Consider the following 10,050-nt stretch of genomic DNA (forward strand, 5'->3'; position numbering starts at 1 on the left):
TGGGAAGCTTCTAAAGGAATCGGAAGGCGCATTTCCTGCCCCAAATTAAGTCGGTGGAAAACACACTGGAGATGCCCCAATCCAAGGGTGGTGGGGGATGGGTTCTTCGCCAGCAATTTCAACAAAGCACACATTGTAAGAGGGCCTCAGACCCCCCACTCCATCCCCTACTCCCAGTTTTCTTCATTCCCGGGACTGAAAAGCTGACTTTGTTCCACTTCCTTGAGGTACCAGGATTCCAGATGCCACTTCTCACCCTGCATTCCAAAGCCTGAGGTTAATTTGCCATTGCTGTCTGAAATGGTGAGGGCTTCTTACATCATAACTCCTGCTTTCTAAGAGAATGTATCACACTAGGAAAATGTGAAATACTCATTTGGCCCTGGTACCTGGGCCTCAGTGCCTGCCGACGAGTCCCTTTGGGTCTCGGTGTCCTCATATAAAACGTGGCGATGATTTTTAAGGGTGCTTAGAAATTGAACCAAAGAGCTAGAGGGTCACAGACCAGCCTCACCCATCCCCACCCCCGCAAACCAAAGAAATGTTCAGTCGTGAGAGCGCCCAGGGACGAATCTCGGAAATAGAGTGCTGGGATCTGGGAGGCCCCTGGGGAACGAGGGCGGGGGGGGGGGTGCGTAGTGGAAGGAAGGCGGTCGGTGGTTTCACTGCCTTCCTCCTGGGGAGGAGCGGAGAGAACGAAAGCTCGAGGGGGCTGGTGACTCTAGCAGGGTCCCCTGAGCTCTAGGACTGTCGGTTCTGCATGCCTGGACTGAACGAACAAGAATCCGGGAGCTCCCTTCGCTCGGCCGGCTTTGTGGACAAGGGATTGGGAGACAAGGGAGGAGCGAATCCCAGCTGCGACCTTTCACCTACTTTGCGGGTACTCCGCTGTCAGAGGAGGAGCTGCCGGGAAGGCGGGGAAGGGAGAAAGTTGGAGACGGAGACGTGCTGGCAGGCAGGCAATTTGAAATGAGCGCTTCTACTCAGCCTGCAGGAATTTTTGGTCTTTTATTACACTAGAGTTTCATCTGTTTTTGTGCTGGACTCAGGGACTCGTCTCTCGCACGGTTCCTGGGACAGGCTCCAGCTCTGATGTCACACTGCCAGGCGTCCTCCAACCTCTTGCTAGTGGGGGGCCTTGGGCGAATCCTTTAAGCTTTAGGTACTTCAGTTTCTTCAGCTGTTATATGGGATAATGACAGTCGTCACCTGGAAATTAAAGGAGTTAATCCACATAAAGCACTGAGAATAGTGCCTGGCTCCGAAAACATTTGGTTAAGTGTTAACATTATCTGTATCATCCACTGCAAAATTCCCAATGATGGGCTTTGGTCATAGTAGCCTATGTTCAGTGAGTGGACACAGGAATTCCACAATAATCCTTTGGGCTCTGCTTATTGTAAAGCTCTAAAATTTTATTTTCACATAATTCGAAGGAAGAACTATGAGAATTCCAACAATTACTTGTCCCACACATTCACTGCCATTATCTAGACATCACTCCATAAGGAGGCAACAGCGTTTGGGTGAATAAAGCTCAGTGCTTTCCCATCTGTCAACTACAAATATTATTGACTGTCCTCCCTGGGTAGGTACTGGGCCTACTTATATCAAGATCCTTGTCCTGGAGTTCCCGTCGTGGCGTAGCAGAAATGAATCTGACTAGGATCTGTGAGGACGCAGGTTTGATCCCTGGCCTTGCTCAATGGGTTAAGGATCCAGTGTAGGCTGTGAGCTGTAGTGTAGGTTGAAGACTTGACTCTGGCGTTGCTGTGGCTGTGGTGTAGGCCAGCAGCTGTAGCTCCATTTCAACCCCTAGCCTGGGAAACTCCATAGGCCGCAAGTGTGGCCCTAAAAAGAAAAAAGGGAACCATATAGGCATAATACTAAGAACATATTAGCTCCACAAATTTGATCTTATGATCGCAGGTCCATTTGAAGAATATGTCTTGGGGTTCCCGCTGTGGCACAGTGGGTTGAGAATCCCATTGCAGCAGTTGGGGTCTTTGCAGAGGTTTAGGTTCTATCCCCAGCCCAGTACAGTGGGTTAAAAGAGCCGATGTTGCTGCAGCTGTGGTTCAGATTCAATCCCTGGCCCGGGAACTTTCATATGCCATGGGTGGAGCCAAATGAAAAACAAATGAACCAAAAAAACTTGTACACAAATGTTCATAGGAGCATTATTCATAATAGCTAAAAATTGGAAACAACCCAAATGTACATCAGCTAATGAATGGTAAGCAAAATGTAATGCAATGGAATACTATCTAGCCATAAAAATGAAATATTGGGAGTTCCCTTCATGGCTCAGTGGTTAACGAATCTGACTAGGATCCATGAGGATGTGGGTTCAATTCCTGGCCTTGGTCAGTGGATTAAGGATCCAGTGTTGCCATGAGCTGTGGTGCAGGTTGAAGATGCGGCTCGGATCTGGCATTGCTGTGGCTGTGGTGCAGGCTGGCAGCTGTAGCTCCGATTAGATCTGTAGCCTGGGAACCTCCACGTGCCAAGGGTGCGGCCCTAAAAAATAAAATAAAATAAACGGATACATATTCTATGATTCTATTTACATGAAACGTCCAGAATAGGAATCCATAGAGATAGAAGTTAGGTTAGTGGTTGCCAGGGACTAAAACTCGAAGGGAGTGGGGAGTAACTGCTTTTGGGGATGATGAAAATGTTCTAAAATTAGACAGTGGTGATGGTTGCACAAGTCTGTAAACCACTGAATTGCACACTTTGGAAGGGTGAATTGGGCTATGTGATTTATATTTGAATAACAGCTGTTATTCTTTAAAAAGGAGGACAAATTAAAGACATATTCACAGACCCACAGATACAGAGAATAAACTAGTTGTTACCATCAGAGGTGGGGGGCAATACAGGGGTTGGGGAGGCAGAAGTACAAAGTATTGGGCATAAGATAGGCTGCAAGGATGTACTGTCTAGCATGAGGAATATAGCCAGTATTTTGGATTAAGTGTCAATGGAAATAAACATTGTTTGTTTATTTATTTATTTTTGTCTTTTTAGGGTTGCACCCACGGCATATGGAAGTTCCCAGGCTAGGGGTTGAATCGGAGCCGCAGGTGCTGCTGCTAATTTTAATTAATTTGAAGTCTTTTTTCCTTTTTTTGGTCACAGCCACAGCATGCAGTAGTTCCCAGGCCAGGGGTCAAACCACAGCAGTGACAATGCATCCTTAACTGCTAGGCCACCAGGGAACTCCAAGAACATTTGAAGTCTTTATTTATTTATTTATTCATTTATTGTTTATTGCTTTTTAGGGCCGAACCCACAGCACATGGAGGTTCCCAGGCTAGGGGTCGAATTGGAGCTATAGCCGCTGGCCTACGCCACAGCCACAGCAACTCGGGATCCACACACAGACACAAAGACACACACACACACACACACACACACACACACACACACACACACACACATCATCCAGGTGGAAGCTTAGAGGAAGTTCTAGAACCAAAACCTCTGAGGTAGAAAGGCATGGTAATAGCCATTTCTCTCAGGCCCTGCATTTCACAGACGAGGAAATGGAGGCCTGGAGAAGTGACTTGGCCCAGATCTATGGGTAGTTATGCCAGAACCAAACTCAGAATTGAGACCTCTGGAGTTCCCTAGTGGCTCAGTGGGTTAAGGACCTGGTGTGGTCACTGCTGTGGCTCTGGTTATAGCTGCGGTGAGGGTTCATTCCCTGGCCTGGGAACTTATGTATGCTGTAGGTGCAGCCAAAAAAGAAAAAAAAAAATTAGACACCCCCCCCCCCGGCCCAAGTAGGGATGAAGAAGCCACTGTTTGCCTGGGGTGACCTCTGCCCATTTTCAGGGCTGGCTGTCCCCTCCATGGGCACCTTGCTCTGGTGCTCTTTAGTGCCATAGCCCTCCCTCCCTCCACAGCTGCCTCAGGCTCTTGACCCAATTTCCCCATCCAATTCACTTGGCTGTTTCCTTTCATTGCATATGTGTTGTCACAATGTTGCTCAAGCAATTAATTTACAAAATGTTAGTAAGTTTTAATTTTTCCTCTAATTGTAAAAGTCACAGGTGCATTTGGGAGAAAATCTGGGGAGAAAAAGAAAAAAGAAGCTCAAAACTGTATCACCCAGAACTGATCATTGGTAAAATGTTGTTGCACAATGAATACAGATAAACGGAACCGAACCAGTCATGGAACAGCTGTTCTTTAAAAAAAAAAAAAAAAAAAAAAAAAAAGGAAGAAAGAAATATTTCAGATATTAAAAATTATCATTCATTTTTAAAGAAATATTTGTCAAGCACCTACTATATGCCAGATACTGCTCTGAGTTTAGAGCAGCATAGCAATTGACAAAATAGTCCTTTTCTTCAAGGAGCCATCTTCTAGTAAGGGAAGATAGATGATTAACAAATTAGTAATAAAGTAGGTTTTGTGGGAATTCCAACTGTAGGAGTTCCCGTCTTGGCTCCGCGGAAATGAATCTGACTAGTATCCATGAGGATACAGGTTCAATCCGTGGCCTCGCTCGGTGGGTTAAGGATCTGTCGTTGCCGTGAGCTGTGGTGTAGGTCGCAGATGCATCTGGGATCCCCAGTTGCAGTGCCTGTGGTGTAGGCTGGCAGCTACAGCTCCAATTTGACCCTTAGTCTGGGAACGTCCATATGCTGTGGGTATGGCTGAAAGAGAAAGAAAGAAGAAAGAAAGAAAGAAAAGAAAGGAAAACTGACAGTAGATAGGAGGCTCCTCTTGTGGATCAGTGAGTTAAGAACTGATCACAAGGATGTGGGTTCAATCCCTGGCCTCACTCAATGGATCCGACGTGCAGCAAGCTGAGGCGCAGGTTGCAGATGCTGCTCTGATCTGGTGTCGTGGCTATGGCACAGGCTGGCAGCTGCAGCTCCAATCTTCTATATGCCACAGATGTGGCCCAGGAAGGAAGGAAGGGAGAAAAAAAGTAAGAAAGAAAGGGGTGTGTGTTCAATCCCTGGCCTGGTGCAGTGACTTAAAGGATCCAGCATCATCACAGCTGGGTGTACGTTGCAGCTGTGGTTCTGATTCAGCCTCTGGCCTGGGAACTTCCATATACTGTGGATGGGGCCATAAAATCAAAATAATTAAATGGGTTTTGTCGTGTTGAGTGTTATGAAGAAGAAATGAAACAAAGTTAGGGAGAAGGAAAGGGTGGGACAGTTGTTGTTTTAGGTAGGGTGGTTAGGAAGGCCTCCCTGAGAAAGGATATTTGATCAGAGTCAAGAAGGAAGGGAGAGAGTGAATCATTCACTCATGCATCCATACATTCAACAGATATTCACTGAATGGTGTTTTAGACACTGAGGATAAAACAGAGAATAAAAGAGTTATCCCCCCCAGACCACTGGTCCTTTTCTTCGCTGCAGACACCTGCTCTGTTCTACCCAATGGCTCGAAGACTGAATTGTTCAGGAAGGGGAGAAAGAGGAAGAGCTACTCTTAACATTTTAATGAAGATTTCAGGGAGTTCCTGTTGTGGCGAGTGGAAACAAATCTGACTAGTATCCATGAGGACGCAGGTTTGATGCCTGGCCTCGCTCATTGGGTTAAGGATCTGGTGTTGTCAAGAGCTGTGGTATAGGTCACAGACATGGCTTGGATCCCATGTTGCTGTGCCTGTGGTGTAGGCTGGCAGCTGTAGCTTTGATTCAACCTCTAGCCTGGGGACTTCGGTATGCTGCAGGTACAGCCATTAAAGATAAATAAATAAATAAATAAACAAAGAAACCAAAAAACCTGTATAGGCCATTTAAGTTAACCATGAAAAATTTATAGAGAGAGACTGATAGGCTACACTCTTAAATATTAATGTTAACATTTTTCACCAAGCAGGCCCTTTTATCCGTTAGTCACAACAGGCAAGTGCCTGCGGCCTCTGGACCTTTCAATGACTTTCAGTGCAGCCTCTAGACTTTACAATGATTTTGCAAAATATTTCAGATATGGAAAACACAGCATGTTGGCTTCAAAATCTTTAAAAAGGCAATAATAAAATGAATAAACATTATGGAAATGTTATAAAATCAGGTTGTGATGATCATTACATAACTATGAATGTAATAAAATTCATTGAGTAATTTTTAAAAAGTTAGAAAAATATTAAAAAAATAAAATGAATAAACCTTGAATCGAAAGTCTCCAAAATATGACATTAAATTAACTAGATAGGAGTTCCCATTGTGGCTCAGTGGTTAACAAATCCATCTAGGAACCATGAGGTTGCTGGTTTGATCCCTGGCTTCGATCGGTGGGTTGGGGACCTGGTGTTGCCGTGAGCTGTGGTGTAGGTCACAGACATGGCTTGGATCCCGAATTGCTGTGGCTCTGGTGCAGGCCGGTGGCTACAGGCTACCGCTCTGACTCGACCCCTAGCCTGGGAACCTCCATATGCCACAGATGCAGCCCCAGAAAAGGCAAAAATACCAAAAAAAAAAAAAAAAAAAAAAAAAAATTTAAATTAAAAAATAATAAATTAACTAGACAATTAATTGACCTCAACTCAATGATCATCAATGTGGGGTGTGGGTGTATGTTCCTGTGTTGGGGCCATCCTATGGCAGGCACCTTGAGGGCCTGGGGAAGTTCTTAAAGAGCCAGATGCTGGGTGATGGGTTTGTTTTCCAGTTTTCCATAGTTACCAATTTCCCACTACAAGCAAATATTGTAATAATAAAAAATTCAATGAATGTTTTGAAAAATTGTGTTCAGGAAAAAGCTTAGGAAAGATCTGCATGAAGAAACCCTGTTTCCTCATCTCATTAGAAGCTATGGGACGGTCTAGTCCTCTCTTCCGCAGATAATAAGACTCAAAGGGGAAATTCACTCCAAGCATGTATTTAAGAGTGTTTTCTCTTTCTGTGCTATTTACCAAATTAGGTCCATCTGAGAGTTCGGGATTCATCTGTGTGTTGACACACTGCTCTTCCTTTCCTTCATGGAATCAAGCGATTATTGACTTTTAAGACCTAGAGGTCTGGGGAGTTCCCGTTGTGGCGCAGCAGAAATGAACTCAACTAGTATCCATCAGGACAGGAGTTTGATCCCTGGCCTTACTCAATGGGTTAAGGATCCAGCGTTGCCGTGAGCTGTAGTGTAGGTTGCAGACATGGCTCGGATCCTGCATTGCTGTGGCTCTGGCGTAGGCCGGCAGCTATAGCTCCAATTTGACCCCTAGCCTGGGAACTTCCATAGGCCATGTGTGCGGCCCTAAAAAGGGGGGGGGGACCTAGAGGTCTGTCTTCTTGTCCTGCCATCAGTGTGGGCTCGATGAGAGCAGGTGAGTCCAGGCCAGCTGTGGCCAAGCCAGACATGGAGTGAGCTTCATGCCACCTGGCAAGTGGCTGCAGGAGCTACAGGACGTGGCAGGTGTCCTGCTGTCTTGTCAAGGAGGTGGCAGTTGGAGGAAAGAGCTCAGAAGGCAGTAGGGTTCTCCTGGTTTCTGTGCTGTTTTCATTCATAATTATAATACTTACTTGCCCCTCTTCTGTGTGTTATTACACACACATGTCCCATATTGGCGTATATGTGCACACATGGGGACATTCTCCCTCTTCCCGGCTGGCTGGCACCTTTCCCCCAGACATAGATGCCCAGCCATTTCTGCTGCCAGCCAACTAACTTCTTGGCTTCACTCCAAGTCGGCTAGTGAAGGCAGGGGGCTGCCCTGCTTGCCTCCATCCCAGCCAAGAAGGGCAGAAGCTGCGGTGGGGAAAGACTGTCCGGCCAGAATCCTCCTCTCACTTCCTCTCAACAATGTTGGTGGCCCGGGCCCTCCTGAGTCTGCCCCCACCCCTCCCCTGAAACCTCCTGCAAGGTGGGAGGGAGTTCCTGTGGTGGCTCAGTTGTTAACGCATCCGACTAGGAACCATGAGGTTGCAGGTTTGATCCCTGGCCTTGCTCAGTGGGTTAAGGATCTGGTGTTGCTGTGAGCTGTGGTGTGGGTCACAGACGTGGCTCGAATCCCATGTTGCTGTGGCCCTGGCTCTGATTTGACCTCTAGCCTGGGAACCTCTATATGCCTCGGGAGCGGCCCTAGAAAAGGCAAAAAAAAAAAAAAAAAAAAAGGCATGAAACCTCCTGAAAGGCAACTAAAACCATTCAGTATTTCAGACTCCTAGGTCTCTCCTTTGGCCCTGGAAACCTCCCCAGTGCCCCACCCCTGGTTTTTTGCATATTCAAGTATTGCTTCCAGATGGCAGAACCTTCAATGTTTAAGTCTCTCCATTGATATGCATGTTCTTTGTAGAGAAGCTCTTGCACTCTTCCTAAAACTTAACTGACAGTTCACTTATTCATTTATCTCCACTGTTAGATTGCAATTCCTTTGAGAGCAAGACTTATTTTAAGACTTACAGATTGTTATCACCTTAGTCTATGACTTGTACCAGTCAGGTGCTCAGTGCTTATCTGGTGAGCAATCTCCTAGCGCTAAAGGTCATTGAACCTCTGGGCTCACCAAACCCGTTAGCAAGGCTGAACCTGCACCCTCTCTGCCCATCCTCCCACATCACCAAAGCCTGGCTCAGCCCCACCCAGCCTGGAACAATGGACCCATCTCTTTCTCTCTCCAGCCTCTCATTTTTCCCAATAGCACAAATACATTGAGCTCTGTAATGTTCCTTCCTACTGATTAGATTCTCTAACTCCGTGCTTTTATGAGGGCCTGACAGCCTCCCATCCTCAGGCTTCCAGGATAAATTCATAGCCGTCCCTGGCTTTTCTCTCTCTACTAAACAGGGAGACGTCAAGAAGAAGGAAGAGAGGGATGCGGAGAATCTTCTTTCACAGCAAAGGAGCCAAGCAGCCTTGGGACTTGCTCCGAACGCAGGCTTCCTGTAAGAAAGGGCTTGGTCCACCACAGGAGGTAGTTCTCAGGGGGCTCTGAGTGTGTACATCAGGATAGGTGTGTGTTCATCAGAACAGGAGTGTGCACACCAGGAACCTTTGCACTCTCAGCGGCTCCAAGCCTGCGGATGTTCTCATTGTCAATGTGACTCCTGGTGCCTGGAGTGCCTGGGCATGTGGCTTTCACAGCCTCCTAGTGCGGGTCACTGAGTCAAGGGGCATGTGGTGGTGTGTCTGAAACTGTGCTGGGCTCACTCACTTCGGGAAGTTCAGGTTTCTTAGTGTGACTAGTGAACCATCTAATTGTGGACATGGGCTGCCTGCAGCTCACTTGCTTTTTCCAAGCCAGGAGAGGAGGGGAGTGCCCCCCTGCTTCCAGAAGCCAGACACCTGAACAGCTACCTCCCATAGGGGTAGTACGCTGTGAAAGCCACCCTTACTTCCAGACGATGATGTCTCAATTAGAAGACCCCTAATGGGAAGGGCATAAAGTCAAAGTCATTCCAGGATCTAGGAGCTCCCATCATGGCTCAGGGAAAATGAATCTGACTAGGAACCATGAGGTTGAGGGTTTGGTCCCTGACCTCGCTCAGCGGGTCAAGGCTCCTGTGTTGCCATGAGCTTGGGGCAGGTCACAGACACAGCTTGGATCCTGTGTTGCTGTGGCTGTGGTGTAGGCTAGTGGCTACAGCTCCGATTAGACCCTTATCCTGAGAACCTCCATATGCTGGGGGTGTGGCCCTAAAAAGACCAAAAAACAAAAAACAAAAAAAAAAAAGAAAAAGAAAAACAAAGTCATTCCAGGATCTGGAGACAAGACGGGGCCTGGAAGCAAGCTCAGTAACCAACCCTGCAGCTGTTAAGCCCCCAAGTCACATCACCTCACCTGGCTTCCCCCAAGGAAAAGGCATGTTCACGTGCCAGACACACTGCTGCTGTCATCAGAGCCCGGGCTTCAACTCAGCCTGCTCCCAAGGCTGGGATCCCGTGACCTGTCAGGGCAGGACAGAGCTGGCCCTGCACTCGCCCCAGGATCGCCGTCTACCTGCTAGAGTTGGATTTCCTCCCCAGAGGGTGAGCTCACCCTCGGTGAGCCACATTCTTCTTCTGAATACCTCTGATTTTTCTGGCTGCTTTCCCCAAGTTGGGACATCTGATCACTCTGTTAGGCCACACAGCAAT

This window comes from Sus scrofa, chromosome 18 (genome assembly GCF_000003025.6).
Source record: "Sus scrofa isolate TJ Tabasco breed Duroc chromosome 18, Sscrofa11.1, whole genome shotgun sequence".
In the NCBI taxonomy this organism is placed as follows: Eukaryota; Metazoa; Chordata; class Mammalia; order Artiodactyla; family Suidae; genus Sus; species Sus scrofa.